Source organism: Erpetoichthys calabaricus, chromosome 4, assembly GCF_900747795.2.
Source record: "Erpetoichthys calabaricus chromosome 4, fErpCal1.3, whole genome shotgun sequence".
Lineage (NCBI taxonomy): Eukaryota > Metazoa > Chordata > Cladistia > Polypteriformes > Polypteridae > Erpetoichthys > Erpetoichthys calabaricus.
Genome location: NC_041397.2, coordinates 44,677,482 through 44,695,046, shown reverse-complemented (window position 1 = coordinate 44,695,046; position 17,565 = coordinate 44,677,482).

Here is a 17,565-nt window from a genome sequence, read left to right as displayed (position 1 = left end):
TTGCTGTAGTGGATTGGCTTCTTCCGATGGTGTCCGATGTCACTCCTTTCAACAAGCGTATTATGGGACTCAGATTACGGCACTCCCTGGGTGCCTTGTCTGTTGTCTCAGTGTATGCTCCGACCGTGGTGAGTGATGTCTCGGCGAGGGAGACATTTTATTCGCAGCTTCACTCTGTGGTTGATGGGTGCCCACGGGGTGACACTCCTCTGGTCATGGGCGACTTCAATGCAGCCACTGGCACTGACAGGGCTGGCTATGAGGATTGTCTCGGTCCCCATAGGTCTGGTTACCGTGGTGAAAGTGGCTCCATGTTCCTTGACTTTGCAAAAGGTCAGAGGCTGCAAATCGCTGGATCCTGGTTCCAGCACTCTGAACCGCATCGTTGGACTTGGTACTCCAATACTGGTGGTGCGATGAAGGAGATTGAACACATCCTTGTGGGCAGACGCTGGAGGCTCTTGCAAAACTGCAGGGTCTACAGAAGTGCCCAGTTTGTGAATTCTGACCACAGACTTATTGTTGCTACTCTTAGGATCCAGCTTAGGTCCAGTAGGTTACCACCTGCTAGGAAAATGAGCCTGGACTTGGCCAGACTCCAAGACCAGGCTGTTTCTAATGAGTTTACACGCAGTTTGTGTGAGGAACTTTCAGATTTGGGTACGACTAGCGATCCTAATGTGATGTGGGAGACCTTCCATGACAAGACCCTGAAGGTTGCTGAGGGTTGTGTTGGTGTTACCGGTGTTCCCAGAAGGAGGTGTTTCATATTGCAGGGCACCCTGGATATCATCAATAGGAGTCGCAGCACAAGGCTAAATGACAACTCTGGTCTGTACCGGGAACTGAGAAGGACGGCTGTGAGGGCTCTGAGGGCAGATAAAGAGGCATTTCTAAGAGGAATCTATGAGCAAGTGACACACCATCTGTGGTCTAGCAACCCACATCCTGCTTACAGAGGAATCGAAGCATTACGCACATCTGAATCTGTTCCTCGGAGAGTCGCAGTCAGGGCAGCTGATGGAATGGTCCTTACGGATGACACTGCAGTTGTGACCCGCTGGGTTGGCTACTTTGAGCAGTTGTTCAAAGCTGATCCTCCAGCTAGGACGTTGGATATCTCTGGGTCCATGGTTCTTGAGGCTGATCCTCCAATTAGCTGTGAACCACCCAATCTCACTGAGATTGCACACGTGGTGAACCAGCTGAAGGGGGGAAACGCTGCAGGGATCTGTGGTATCCGGGGTGAACTTCTCCAGGGTGGTGGTAAGGCTGTCCTCCTAGCATTGCAAGCAACCTTTGCTTCCATTTGGGAGACTGGCATCATCCCAACTGACTGGAAAACAGGACCTGTCGTCCCTATCTGGAAAGGGAAGGGTGATCGCCTGGATTGCAGCAACTACAGGGGGATAACACTGCTCTCGGTGGCAGGTAAGGTCCTTGCTAGGGTCGTCCTCAATAGGATCTGTGATCACTTGCTCACCTACCAGCGACCGGAAAAGTCTGGTTTTACGCCTAAGAAGTCTACCATCGACCGCATCCTGGCACTGACGGTTCTCATACAGCGCAAATGCGAATATCAGCAGAGTTTCTTTGCAGCCTTTGTCGATTTTCGCAAAGCGTTCGACTCGGTTGATTGAGCTGCCCTGTGGGACATCCTGAGGGTTCGTGGGATCCCCCCCAAGGTTGCTGGATATCATGGCTGGCCTGTACACTGGTACTGTGAGTGCTGTGCAGAGTGGAGGCAGGACCCCAGTTGATTCTGGGGTTCGTCAGGGGTTCGTCAGGGGTGTGTTCTTGCTCCTACTCTGTTCAATGCTTGTATGGACTGGGTGTTGGGCGAGGTCGTGGGGTCCAGCGGCTATGGGGCATCTGTTGGTGAAGAAAGATTCACGGATCTTGACTTTGCTGACGATGCTGTGATCTTTGCGGAGTCAATAGAGGCTCTGATCGGGGCGCTCGAGAGACTGAGTGAGGAGTCTGAGTGTCTGGGCTTGCGAGTGTCCTGGATAAAAACCAAGATCCAGGGCTTTAATGACGAAGACTGGACTCCTTTGGTTCTGTGTCTCTCCAGGAAATTCCTTGGGTACTGTTGGTTTGACTTTGTGTCGCATGAGCGGTTGCTCATGGAGTCCCGAATGAGGCACATTACTTGCATTGTGAGGGAGCGTCAGTTACAGCACTACGGCCATGTGTTGTGTTTCCCCGAGGGTGATCTGGCTCATAAGATCCTCATTGTTGGGGACCCAAGTGGCTGGACCAGGCCAAGGGGTCGCCCACGTAATACCTGGCTGCGGCAGATAGAGGGTCATTTCCGGAGGGTAGGATTGGACTGCATGTCTGCCTGGGGGATTGCCAACCAGGATCCCAAGCTGTTTCGACGTGTAGTGGGTGCGGCAACGCACTGTACCAGTGCATGCTCCCCAAATTGACTTGACTCAGTATTTAAATTATTCACAGAGCTGTAATATCACAAATGTAATGAATTCTGTGTCCTGTCGGAGAAAGAGAAAGCCTGTTTAAGAAGCACGTAGTGATTCACACACAGAGCACATAGAAGAACACATACAATACATTTAACGTGCTACTTTAGTTACTGTCTTCATCGATTTCAAAACTGCTTTCGATTGCATCGACTGGACCAATTTGTGGAGAGCCCTAGAGATCGAACATGTGCCGCTGAAAATCATTCATCTTCTTCAAGCATTATACGATGGCTCAACCAGCAGTGTCCGTATCCGGAATGACATATCTGAGGAATTCCTGATTCGAACAGGAGTCCGGCAAGGAGACGTTGCCTTGCCGCTTCTTTTCAACATTGTGATCGACGCGATTATGTGAAAAGCATTCGATGGGCGACACGGAGTTCGATACGACGACACAAACTTCTTAACAGATCTGATGTTCGCTGATGATAGCGCTGTTTTCGCCGACATGGATACTGAAGCAACGGACACTTTGTATGACATTTTTCGCATTGCACAATCATACGGATTGAAAATCAACGTGGGTAAGACCAAAGTACTTACAACAGACGGATCGGAAGCCAGAGTCTACCTTGATGGAACTTGAATCGAGCAGGTACCACAGTTCAAGTACTTGGGATCACTGGTCACAGAGAAGAAAGTAGCGTCGGCAGCTGAAGTTCACAGCCAGATCGGCCAGGCAACAGCAGTATTCACTTCACTCAAGTGGTGCATATGGAAGCGGTCGAATATTACGATGAAAACCAAAATACGCTTATTTAGGACACTGATCCTTCCGATTCTTCTTTATGGATCGGAAACATGGACATTGCTCAAGCCGGACCTCAACAAGCTCGAGGCCTTCCAAATGCGATGCTTGAGACAGATTCTCTGTGTCTCATTCCGCGACTGCCTCCGAAACAAGACAATCAGAGAAAGGTGCGATCAACAGGCACCGATCGCGGAGGAAATTCAAAAATGTCGATTAAGATGGTTCGGCCATGTCTGTAGGATGGATGGAAATCGACTACCGCACAAACTCGTATGGAGAAAATGCCCTCCTGATTGGAGGATACAACAACAAGCACCGAAGATGACATGGTTGAAACACGTAGAAAACAATCTAAAGAACCAGCGATTGACAAAAATCGAAGCAAGAACTGTCGCAACCGATCGACTAGCATGGAAGAGTGTGGTGAATAGAGCACGGAATCCAGCAGCACCAACAGCAGCGTATTGGCTAAGAGGTCGACCCCCTTTCCAAGCGCCAGCTATGGAATAAAGAAGAAGACTTTAGTTACTATGGTATTTGAGAAACTAGTAAATTAAACAATTTTAAGATGAAGTTTATGATTTTCTACTTTAATGACAAAATAAACTACGTGATTAAAGTGGAAATTTTGAGATTAAAGTTGACATTTCGAGCTTTTTTTCCCACTGTGTGCCTATTTTTTTTCTTTTCTCTGTACCCTAATATGACTCTCAGATGGTGGGCTATGACTCGTCTTTTCATGGCAACTTTGATATCTGACAACTTTTTTTATTTGGACACTGTGCAACTTTGTGAACTTGAACTTTCGAGTTTCTCTGACACTCTATGTCACTCGATCAACTTCTTTTTGTTGTTTATATCACTGTTTAAATCAACAAATAGTATGTTTTTCCTTGCCTCCACTTGGCATTCGCTGAAATTCTTCTATTTTCCCCAGTGCTTTTGCCATTGTCTTTTCACAGAAAGCTGAGCTTAAGGGCTATTTACAGTGCATCCGGAAAGTATCCACAGTGTATCACTTTTTCCACATTTTGTTATGTTACAGCCTTATTCCAAAATGGATTAAATTCATTTTTTTCCTCAGAATTCTACACACAACACCCCATAATGACAACATGAAAAAAGTTTACTTGAGATTTTTGCAAATTTATTAAAAATTAAAAAATTGAGAAAGCACATGTACATAAGTATTCACAGCCTTTGCCATGAAGCTCAAAATTGAGCTCAGGTGCATCCTGTTTCCCCTGATCATCCTTGAGATGTTTCTGTAGCTTAATTGGAGTCCACCTGTGGTAAATTCAGTTGATTGGACATGATTTGGAAAGGCACACACCTGTCTATATAAGGTCCCACAGTTGACAGTTCATATCAGAGCACAAACCAAGCATGATCGCCGAGACAGGATTGTCTCGAGGCACAAATCTGGGGAAGGTTACAGAAAAATTTCTGCTGCCTTGAAGGTCCCAATGAGCACAGTGGTCTCCATCATCCGTAAGTGGAAGAAGTTCGAAACCACCAGGACTCTTTCTAGAGCTGGCCGGCCATCTAAACTGAGCGATTGGGGGAGAAGGGCCTTAGTCAGGGAGGTGACCAAGAACCCGATGGTCACTCTGTCAGAGCTCCAGAGGTCCTCTGTGGAGAGAGGAGAACCTTCCGGAAGGACAACCATCTCTGCAGCAATCCACCAATCAGGCCTGTATGGTAGAGTGGCCAGACGGAAGCCACTCCTTAGTAAAAGGCACATGGCAGCCCGCCTGGAGTTTGCCAAAAGGCACCTGAAGGACTCTCGGACCATGAGAAAAAAAATTCTCTGGTCTGATGAGACAAAGATTGAACTCTTTGGTGTGAATACCAGGCGTCACGTTTGGAGGAAACCAGGCACCTCTCATCACCAGGCAATACCATCCCTACAGTGAAGCATGGTGGTGGCAGCATCATGCTGTGGGGATGTTTTTCAGCGGCAGGGACTGGGAGACTAGCCAGGATAAAGGGAAAGATGACTGCAGCAATGTACAGAGACATCCTGGATGAAAACCTGCTCCAGAGTGCTCTTGACCTCAGACTGGGGCGACAGTTCATCTTTCAGCAGGAAAACGACCCTAAGTACACAGCCAAGATATCAAAGAAGTGGCTTCAAGACAACTCTGTGAATGTCCTTGAGTGGCCCAGCCAGAGCCCAGACTTGAATCCGATTGAACATCTCTGGAGAGATCTTAACCCTTTAACCGCCAACTCCCTAAATATTCCCCACGCCAGGCGAAATCTGAACAATTTTCGTTTTTTTACTTTTTTACATTTTTTTTACATTTTTTACACATTTTTTACATTTATTCAAGCAGTATTGACCACTAAATGTTGTGCAAGTTGCCAGTGTATACACGAAATCTATAAATGTAACCTGAATTCTCAGCTAAGCAAAACATCTTGATACCAAACCGTGCCCTTTTCAATGGTAGATACTGTCGAAACTGTAAGTGGCCCTTCCACGACAATAAACTTTCATCAACTGCAACTGACGGTCCTGGCATGTAGGGCAACTGAAATGCTTCAAATAAATGATCAATCAAAGGACGTAGCTTGAACAAGTGGTCGCGGTTTGGATCTTTCTTATCTGGCTCGTTTCTGTTGTCATTCAAATGAAAGAATTTCAGCAGCAAAGAGAATCGGTTACGTGTCATGACAGCTGCAAAAATAGGTGTTGCATACATAGGATCTGTAGACCAGTACATCTCAATATCTGGTTTTCTGATTATTCCCATCAACATCAAAATCCCAATGAATTTTTTCATTTCGTTTTCATCAGTGTCAAACCAAGCATGAACACGGGAATGTGGAGGTAAATTGGGATTTTTCTCAATAAACTGTGCTGCATACAGATTTGTCTGATGAACAAAATGTCTGATCAAATCAGGTGACACAAACCGCTCATAAAACTGCTCAGCAGTGTAATTGTTTACATCAACAATAAAGCCACACGTTCCCTCAAACGAATGCAGAAAAGGTAGTTCACCACGGGCAGCAGCCCAGCTGAGATGCTGGGGATACACCCACTCAGCGCCGTCATCCGATGCCTCTTCATTCACAGTATCATGCAGCGCACGTTGCTGCTCATCACTGTCGCTAAAATCTTCTTCAGAACTGCTACAATCATGATCAGAACTGTCCAAAATCGCCTGCAAAGCCTTACTTGAAGTCAGTTTACGTTTCGCCATATTCACAGCTGTTACATGCGAATCACGTCACATGACCGGCCAAAACAACCACAGACTTGTCGAAATACAACGTAGTAATAATACCCACGCCAAACCGTCAGTTATACTACTTGCCAGGCATTCATATAACCACAGGCAAATGTGCCGGATAATTCCGGCAGTATGGCGTTAGCAATAAAACAACGGTGCCGGATATATCCGGCAGAGAGCGGTTAAGGGGTTAAAATGGCTGTGCACCGACGCTTCCCATCCAACCTGATGGAGCTTGAGAGGTGCTGCAAAGAGGAATGGGCGAAACTGGCCAAGGATAGGTGTGCCAAGCTTGTGGCATCATATTCAAAAAGACTTGAGGCTGTAATTGGAATAAGGCTGTAACATAATAAAATGTGGAAAAAGTGATGCGCTGTGAATACTTTCCGGATGCACTGTATATTGATTTGCATATTCAAATAGGTGTAATTCTGGGAGTAGATGGGGCAGGACAGCAGGCGTGTTTACGTGTGTTACTTTTCATGCTGACCGGGATTTATGTAGCGGAAGAATATTGAAGTCTGCGTACACACAGATTTATGCATTTGCATTTATTTGTGCATACGCACTTTTCCGCTTTTGTCTGTATGCCATGTTTCAGTGTGAATTCTATGCACGGTGTTATGCATGAGGCTCCAAGTGCTAATTCTAGTGGTATGTAAAGCTTTAAATAATTTTCTCCTTCCTAAGTTTTGGAATGCCTGTTCCCCTACATTCCAAGTCATAGCCGTAGATCTTCTAATAGCGGTTGACAACTCCATGGATCATTTTAAAAAACTGTTTAATTTGCCATTTTTGTAGCTACAGTTTAGTTCTACCTCTAACAGAACATGTGTGCATAGAATTATTATATTGTTCATGGATTTTCAATCATTACTAATCTCTACTTTTCTCTGCTTTCTTTTCCATTTTTTCTGTAGTGGAGTTTTGTGTCACCACCACCTGGTCGAGGCACTGTGCTGTGATGTTAGAATGAAGCTGGTTGCCATAGCTGTCCATGGGACCCACTATATCAAATCCTCTGGAATGAAGCCTGGAAACAATGAGGAATGACTTCAGTACATTTATGTTATGTGGAATGCCCAGTGGGGGCAAAGCAGTCTTTAATGCCTTGAACCCCTGCAGATTCTGTATTTTTTCTCTGGAGTTTCTTTTAATTTTTCCTGCAGTCCCAAACATCTTTAGAGACTTAGAATACAATACTACTGTATACTGTATATAAGGGCTCTTTTGTTCTACTAATTATATATCTGTTATGTAAGCTTGTATTTTTTATATTTATTCATTATTATTCTTACCTAATTTAACTTATTTTTCTTTTCTGTGATTATTTCTTTGACATTTTGTAAAGCACTTTGAGGTATAACCAGTGTAAAAAATGTGCACTAGAAATAAATGTTTTTGTTTGTTCATTTGTTTGTGTTTTTACTTATAAATATATATATATATTTTTTTTTTGCAAATGTAACTTTCCTTCGTGTGTGAAGAGTGGAAATTTCTGAACATGAAATAGTATTTCATGTATTATTTATTATGATTTTTTTTATTTTGACAAAAACAAAAAAAAAACAACTTAAAGTATTTATTCATTATATAAATACTAATAAATATATAAGATTCTTCACTGTCAGTTGCGTAGGAATTACAAAGATTAAACATATTAAATGTAACAACCATTGAATCAGGTTTTATGACATGACTTTGGTAAAGTCTATAGTCATACAGTATGTTTTTGAAATGCTTTTAGGCACAACATTCTCCTTCTGAGTGCAACCAAAGATGAATATTTTAACTCAACTCAAATTTTGAAATAACACCTGGGAAAAGCTGGGGAACTTGGCTAGTCATTTTTAAATCATTTCTTGCTTGCCTCTATAACCTGGACTTAAAATAAGCTCACGGTCCCTCATGTGCGACATTAAAATCAACTAAAGGAATAATCTTTAGGGGGCAACAACACAACCTCTGTGAACCCATAAAATACAATACAATACAGATTATTTTTATATAGCCCAAAATCACACAAGAAGTGCCGCAATGGGCTTTAACAGGCCCAGCCTTTTGACAGCCCCCCATCCTTGACTCTCTAAGAAGACAAGGAAAAACTCCCAAAAAAACCCTTGTAGGGAAAAAAAATGGAAGAAACCTTGGGAAAAGCAGTTTAAATGGAGACTCCTTTCCAGGTAGGTTGGGCGTGCAGTGGGTGTCAAAAAAAGGGGATAAATACAATAAAATACACAGAACAGAACACAAGTAATCCTCAATACAATATAATAGTGCAATAGAAATATTACAAGTTACAGAGCAGAATTCAACAGTAGATGATATCACATAATACGATTTGCATGGCTCTTAAACTGACACAGAGAGAAATATTGCTCTTGACTTGTATTCACTTCTTTGAAAGATAATTTGGTTTTACTTGAATTCTGAAGCTGTAGGATAGTGGTTAGTGGCCTTATTCTCATGTATCAGTTGTTGTGAAAAAAGTTAACCTTTGAGCTAATTTTAGGTGAGTTTCGGATGAGAAAAAGAAACGAAATCCTGAACAGTAGTACAATGCCTAGTCCAATAAATTTATGCAACCGTGGCACAATCAGAAAATGTGATGGTCAAGGAGTAAGCCACGAATATCAAATAAACTGGCAGCCAAGCGTAGCGCGGATTAAAATAAAGCCACTCAAAATTCTGATCAAAATTTTTGGTTTTAAAATATTATTTTCGGACTTATATTGCTAATAAATCTTCCCTGCAATAAATATATGAATGATAGCCAAGCACTGGAAGAGGTCATTTAACAGTGTTATGCATTTTTTGAGGATAGGTCCATTCTTGTATATAGCCATATCACTTGTGTATTGTAAAGCACTATTATCAAGGGTGCATCACATCTAAAGCTAGACATTAGCACAATAGCTTCTGATAAACATGTTTATCTCTTCAGAGTGACCTAACCTGCAACAGGAATTGATACATAATTTTAACAGCATCTCTTGAGCACTGAAAGCAGTAACCGCAACTACATCGTGTCTCTAGTGTTCAAGGACATTCCCCCTGGAGTGTTAGAAACTCTGAGTCAGTGGTCTATACAACAACACTAGTTTGTTAATAATGTGACTTGGAAAACACAAATTTAAATGTTTAATAGTTCACTCTTCATGATAATATTCTTTCTAGGACAGTGATTATATTATTTCATTGATTTGATTTGTTCATATAAAAATGTGAATACGCCAACAAAGACAAGAATTTGAAAACTCCACACAGTAGGTATATACAGTACATTAAGGCACCACTGCCCAGAATCAAACTATTGGCTTGTGTTATATCTGTCTAAAATATTTAACACAAGCTGTAAAGTGACCTTTTCAAAATATATTTACTTGTTTTAATTACAATCGCCATAAGAACAAACAAAACAAGTACAGCTCTCTTTATAAGAGGCTTTCAGCACAATGAAATCCAGTTCTCTCCACCATCTTATTAATGAGATCATTTTTCATTCCATTTTATGTTATTTTTAAAGCACACTTTTCACTTGGATGAAGACCATATTGGCATTCTCTTATTTACAGTTTTTATCTGATGAGTGATGTGCGTTTGCAGGATAAGTTACATTTTTGAGCTCCTTGAAAGCAACCAGATTTTAGTTCAAGCTGCACAGATGACACTAACCAAATTAATCAGAACCTAGAAAAATAAATGTGACTCTAATATTTCATAGCAACTATCATGGTTTTCTTCGGGTCAAATGGTGTTAATTCCCAGAGAATCAGGAGAGCTCTTAATTAGCATCTGGTGGCTCTCTGTCAATAATTAGCCATTCAAGTACTTGTCCCAGTGGCTCAATTATCTTTATTTCATCTAAAGGTCTGCTAATTACTAAAAGGCCAGAGAGGTTTTACTTTGGACAGATGTTGTAACCTTTAAAAACATGTTTACCTTTCCAAAGTGCCCCTTTGGTTATTTTACAATGGAGACTTATTAAACCACATTCCGCTTTAATTTGAGCTTAACAGGCCTGCAATAGACTAGAAATGAATCCCTAAAGGGCATCATTAAATGTCCAGTTAATTGCATTTATGAGAAAATGAAAGCAGGTACATAGAAGTTAACAACCATGAGAATTATCTTGGGTAAATTTAAGATACATCTGTAGTCTTATAGTATGAAAAATACAATTTTTATCACATTTAAAATATTTTTGATACATCTGGCCTTTTTCTGGTTCATTATTAGAAAGTGCACTGTTAACATTTTTCTTTGTCAAAAATAAAACTAGAAATGTAAATCTGTATAAGTAAAAAGTATTATAATTTCAAAAATGTGTGCCCTGAGACGGACAGGTAACACATGATGCTACTTAGATTAACTGAGTTTGAGAATGAATGCATAGATAATTATCATACTCACGTCTTATGTTTACACCTTTTAAATTGAACGGCATAAGGAATATTAAACACAAATTATAGCTCAAAAGATCACAAAAAGACACATTCACACACACACACACACATTAACCGACAAAGGGCACCTTGGTGTGTAACCTTAACCCTGAACAAAAGTGTAAAAAAAAATCTTTATAAAAATAATATATATAAAATACATATAATATATAAAAATTAATTGCATAGTGCAGAATAAATATTAAATGTGACAAAAAACAAACAAAGTAATCCCTAGGTGCCTCACTAGGCCTGACTTCTTTTTAAGGTGGGTTTGCAAGTACAATAACTCAATATCCTAATATTGTTTGAAACACTAAAACACTCTCCTGTTCACTTCCAAAACTCTCTCCTAGACTCTTAACTCCTTTCTCTAAGCTTAGTTTATGACTTTATATCCTGCTTTGGGAACACTTATACAGAAATTCCAAAAAGCAATTCCAGGGTCAGGAAGAGTGTGGAGTCGCAGGAGATACTACAGTATTCTTTATAAGTGTTCTGAGCATTCTGGAGAGGCAACAGAGTGGTAGTGGCTTTGTTTTCCTCTCTTCCAATTATTTTTGCTTTTTAGTACAGTTAACATAAAGAACCTTTATTAATATCTATTCAGAAACAGTTCTTCTTGCCATCTGTTTTATATTATAGATTTTTGACTTGATTTCTTATGGCACCATTCTATAATGCCAATGACACACCTCCCTTCAAGAACTCATGGCAGTTGCACACTGAAAACACATCAATGAATACCTGGCTGCTCAATCAAAAAATTACAGCTAATGCATCCCTAATGAGGTAAATTATTAAGTTAGTTGGGTGGCATTTCTTCAATATTACTCAGAAATGCTGACATGTGGGACTCGGCTCATCACCAATTCCTTTTGTCATCTAACCTCTCCACTGACATATGGGGGCCTTGTGCAGTAGCCACACAGTGTTGTGTGTCAATAGAAACTTTAATCAATAAAATGGAGCTAGTTACCTCTGGTAGTCCTCAAGAATGACCTTACTCTTTAGAAAACGTAAGAAGTTGCTCTCCCAAAAGTATCATAAACATTGACAAAATTACCTTTCAAAGCCAGTGTTTCTTTCTTTTTTTTTTAATATGGGGTTGCATTTCGCTCCCATGTTAGCTGGCCATTCAATAATAAAGAAGAAATTGGAATAGTGATGCTTTATTTATAGTAAAATAATACTGTAGTGATGTATAGTAAGTAATGGAGTGCGTGTGTGTTATTTTACACAGATTTACTGCCAGTGAGTTTGAACTATATAAAGATTCCTACATTTTGACTATTACAACTTGCAGCATTTATGTCCAAATTCATGAATGATGGACTCTACAGAACAGAGAAAGCAGTGTGCATACATTAATACTGTATAAACATTTGTTTAAAAATAAAGGGTACAGGGTGTGCTGCTGGAGTTGACAAAGACCACTGCCAATAAAGCTTAGGGCTGTTCCTGGATAGAATTACAGTAAACGAGTTCAAGAAAAATGACACCTTTTATTGGATAATTAAAAAGATTACAATATGCAAGCTTTCGAGGCAACTCAGACCCCTTCTTCAGGCAAGATGTAATCACCTGAAAAAGGGGCCTGGGTTACCTTGAAAGCTTGCATATTGTAATCTTTTTAGTTAGCCAATAAAAGGTGTCATTTTGCTTGACTTCTCAGTACACCCATAATGGCTAACACGGTACAACATTATAGTACAATAAATGAGTTATGAAGAAAACAAAACAAAAGCTCCCTGACAGGTGTTAATGTAACTAGAATAGGCAGAAGTGGTAAAAGATGGGGGAGCAGCAAACACAGAAAGCCTCTTGGGGGATTCTAGAGAAATGCCAGCAGTCCCCACAGGGACTACAGTTTAGATACAAAATTATAGACCATTTATTTAGTGTTTTACTGACTCTTAAAACCAATCCGATGTTTAAAATAAAATATATGCAGTGTATTCTGAAATCCAAAAGTAAAATTAAATACTCTTAATTAAAGAAATGTACAAACTATGTAAATACATCAACTGCAAGTTTATCTTTGTGGTAGATAATGTGCTAATCAACAACACCAAAAATAATTTTTAAACCCAGTACACTTGTTTTGCATGGTCATTATTTATTATCCATGGGAATAAAAAGATTAGAATTTTAGCACAATGGCTGTAATTAAGTAATCAAATGACAATCCCAGTTGTTTAATTATCTTCGTCTCAACCAAAGACCTGTGAATTGCCAGATGACCAGTGGGAATTTACTTGGGCAGATGTTCTGGGTTTCAAAAACATGTTTACATTTTCAAATAGCCCTTCCATTGCTGAACAAACAAGAAATGTTTAAAACAAAAAAGACCTTTGTGTCTTATTTTAAATTGCCATAGCACTGATCATCCACTTAGTACCATTAATGACCAAATTAAAAAAAGTCCCTGTTACAAGATTCAAAAGAGAATTTCACATCTGCCACAAAAAGTGCTTGTAGCCTTTCATTTGTAAGACTACACAAATAATAAATATTTATTGTATTTTTTTGCAAGATTATATGGTTACATGCTTGTGTTTAAATTTTTTCTGTTGAAACTGCAACATAAAAAAGTCAGCAGTGGTGCAATTATATAAAAAATTTTAAATCCTAACATTTGTACACAATTTTAAGTATAATTAAAATAGGTTTTGTTTGAGATAAATTTTTACTTCTAAATGTCCTGAAAAAAAGATAAATTGAGAAAATATATGTAATCTGATAGTAGATATATGTATTCTGCATGACGGTAATTTTTTTTTTACTATTTAAAATTGCAGCATTTGTTGTGGAGAAAACTTCAGAAAAACATGCAGTGTCTCCGGATAGGCAGTCAGAATACACTTTATTACACAGCACAGAAAACCACTGCAGAGCACATAAAGTCTGTCTCAGTTCAATGAAGTGGGCCCCGTGTTCAGGGTGAGCCTCATATTTATTACAATTCTTATCTCAAAATATCCCCACTTCACATCATTTCTCATCATCTGCTTCACATGGTTTCTCATGATAATGACCTTTGTTTCTCATACCAATCACCCGGTCTTGTAAACTTTGTTATATCAATAACCTTGCCTTGTAGACTTTCCCATAACAATCTCCAGCCTAGTAGACCTTCTCATAACATTTTTCTTCCTTATTTACACTTTCTCATAACAACCACTTTGGCTTGAAGGACATATTTGTCACCTGGAGGTGAACATCACCCAGTTACCCCTCCTTTAATTGTCATATTCCTAATTCAGGGCTGTCAAAAATTGGTGGCCTTTTAGTTAATCAATTTAGTTAACCATTCAGTGGACCCACATGTGAAAACTGGACTGCTCAATTAATAATTACTTGTTCTACCAGCATCCCTTAATGCTAAAATCATAGGCAGTTGTGTTTGTAAGTGACAACATGCATCTTCACTGTTAAGAGCTAAGCTGCGGAAGCCTTGAGCAGACAAGTATGGTGCTTCCTGACTGCTTGGAATAAAGAAAAAATAAAAGCCTTTAATGATTAACACAAGGCTTAAATCTAGCTAGTTTAATACATTTGCTGTAACTTCATTTATTATTGTAATGACTCATAAAGAAGCATTGACATATAAGCTTAAATGCTTTCTAAAAGGTATACCGTATGTGTGCTGATGTGAAAACCTGCAAACATAGGCAGCCGTGCACTGTCTCTATCTTGTTCAGCACAGGGACTTAGTTGCTGGGAATGGAAGCAGACGGCCTTGGGCTCACAGGCATCCACTTAAAAGAGAGAAAAACGCTAGCCTTTAATAATCAAATCTTATATAGCTCAAGCTAACTAACACAATGCATTTTGCTTTTACTTGATTGCCTAAGGTATTGTCACATAAAAACCACACATATAGTGAATACTGAGTGATGTTCCTTTGGGATACCTCCATTGGGTCAAAGACTTAAGCATAAAAAAATGCATTTAGTGAAAGGTTGTGGTCAGTCAATGTGTGAAAAACAGGCAGCCCAGAAGAAATCCAGTAATGAAGAATATAGTTAAAAGACCATAACATACAAAAAGCAAGGTTTATATAACTCAAAAAAACAAGGTAGAAAATGGATGCATCGTGTTTCATTCAGGAGCATTCAAGGGCTGTGCAAGCACCGTGGCCCTGAGTCTAGTAGGCAGATTCTTGAACCTTCACAATTCATTTCAGGGTTGCAGAGGTCAAAGACTGCCTGGGCAAAAGGGTGAAAACAGGCCTGGTCCATTATAAAGACCACTCTCTTTCACACATACACATAGTCAAATATACACAAACCTCACAATGTGAAATTACCAATTAACATAACCTAAAAAAATTGTAATTAATTCCTTCTTTGTTTGAGCATGTCTATCTGTAGTAATTTTCATTAAATGGGACTTGCAAAGCTATTCAGTTTTGACTAATGTTAGGGAATAGCAGAAGTGAAAGACAAACTTTATTACAGCAATAGACTATTATGGGTATCAGGTGAATTTGTAGTAAATTATAAGGTGACTAGATTGTCAAAGTCCCAAATCTGGACACTTGTGTAGCTTGTATGCAGACACATAAAGCCCATCCTCATTTGGTCAATAGCTGCTTTCTGCTTTCTCAGCAGTGAGGGATCATGGCAAGGAAAACAAAAACACCCACACTTTCATAAATTAACACATATCACTCCACACAGTGGAAACAAACAAACAAACTGCAGTACTGTCTGTTTTTGTCTGCTTCTTGGTCACCCTTGCAAAGCTGTTCTAATTTAACAGAAGTTTTTAATCTTGCATTCCCCGTCTGAGTTTGGACTACAAATTTATGCATATATTGCATTGAACTGGTTGCTGGAGTATAAGGGGGTCCCTCTTGGAGTTTTGTACGCGAATTTTCAAAATTTTTTGTGAGCATGTTTGTTTCAGCGGATCAATGTTTTATTAGATGGGTTTAATGGGCTAGAAATTGGTGTTTTAAAGAAAAGGACATTTCTGTGTGTTGCTTTTAGAAAAAGAATTAAAAAACGTGTCAATAATAAATAGAAAAGCCAATAGATGAAGGGACAATAGTCACCCTTTATTTAAGATTGGGATAAGTGAAAGGGCAAATTTCCAGAGTAATCCGTTTTTTGTTGGTTGCTATCTACAGGATACAGATATTAATCTGTCTCACAAAAGAATCACGTGCTTTGATGATCAGACTGCTTTGGTTGCTACAATATCTCATCATCATACTGTACAGTATTGTGATAACAGAACTGCCTGCTTCCTTAGAAAATGTTTGTACAGTAATCCCTCCTCCATCGCGGGGGTTGCGTTCCAGAGCCACCCGCGAAATAAGAAAATCCGCGAAGTAGAAACCATATGTTTATATGGTTATTTTTATATTGTCATGCTTGGGTCACAGATTTGCGCAGAAACACAGGAGGTTGTAGTGAGACAGGAACGTTATTCAAACACTGCAAACAAACATTTGTCTCTTTTTCAAAAGTTTAAACTGTGCTCCATGACAAGACAGAGATGACAGTTCCGTCTCACAATTAAAAGAATGCAAACATATTTTCCTCTTCAAAGGAAACAGAGAGTAAAGCAAACAAATCAATAGGGCTGTTTGCTTTTAAGTATGTGAAGCACCGTGGCACAAAGCTGTTGAAGGCGGCAGCTCACACCCCCTCCGTCAGGAGCAGGGAGAGAGAGAGAGAGAGTTTGTTTTTCAAACAAAAATCAATACGTGCCCTTTGAGCTTTTAAGTATGCAAAGCACCGTGCAGCATGTCCTTCAGGAAGCAGCTGCACACCTCCCTATCGTCTAGGTGTGCGAACAGCCCCCCTGCTCACATCCCCCTACGTCAGCGCAAGATAGAGAGAGAGAGAAAGTAAATTGGGTAGCTTCTCAGCCATCTGCCAATAGCATCCCTTGTATGAAATCAACTAGGCAAACCAACTGAGGAAGCATGTACCAGAAATTAAAAGACCCATTGTCCGCAGAAACCCGCGAAGCAGCGAAAAATCCGCGATATATATTTAAATATGCTTACATATAAAATCCGCGATGGAGTGAAGCCGCGAAAGGCGAAGCGCGATATAGCGAGGGATCACTGTATTTACTTCCCTTGAAAATTAACAAGTTCTGGGGACATTGGTCTCTAATCTGCATGTATACATCTTGATAGTAAGCAACAATATGATTATTTAACCAAAGGAATTGGCATGTTCCATTGTTTAACTGATTGTCATGTTGAAGCAGTTATATATCTCTGGGTAAATGAGAATAAAAGATAGAAAGTATGGTGAAAGATTCCTGACTGCTGCCTGCTTCTTTTAGGCTTTTGACACCATATTGCTGAGGCTACACCCTGTAGCAACAGTGACTTATACCTGGCCCAGATTTCCCTAGGCCAGAGGCTGGTAACATGGGCAACTTGTTAAAAACAGGATACAGTAATCCCTCGCTATATTGTGCTTCGACTTTAGCGGCTTCACTCTATCGCGGATTTTATATGTAAGCATATTTAAATATATATCGCAGATTTTTTGCTGGTTCGCAGATTTCTGTGGACAATGGGTCTTTTAATTTCTGGTACATGCTTCCTCAGTTGGTTTGCCCAGTTGATTTCATACAAGGGACGCTATTGGCAGATGGCTGAGAAGCTA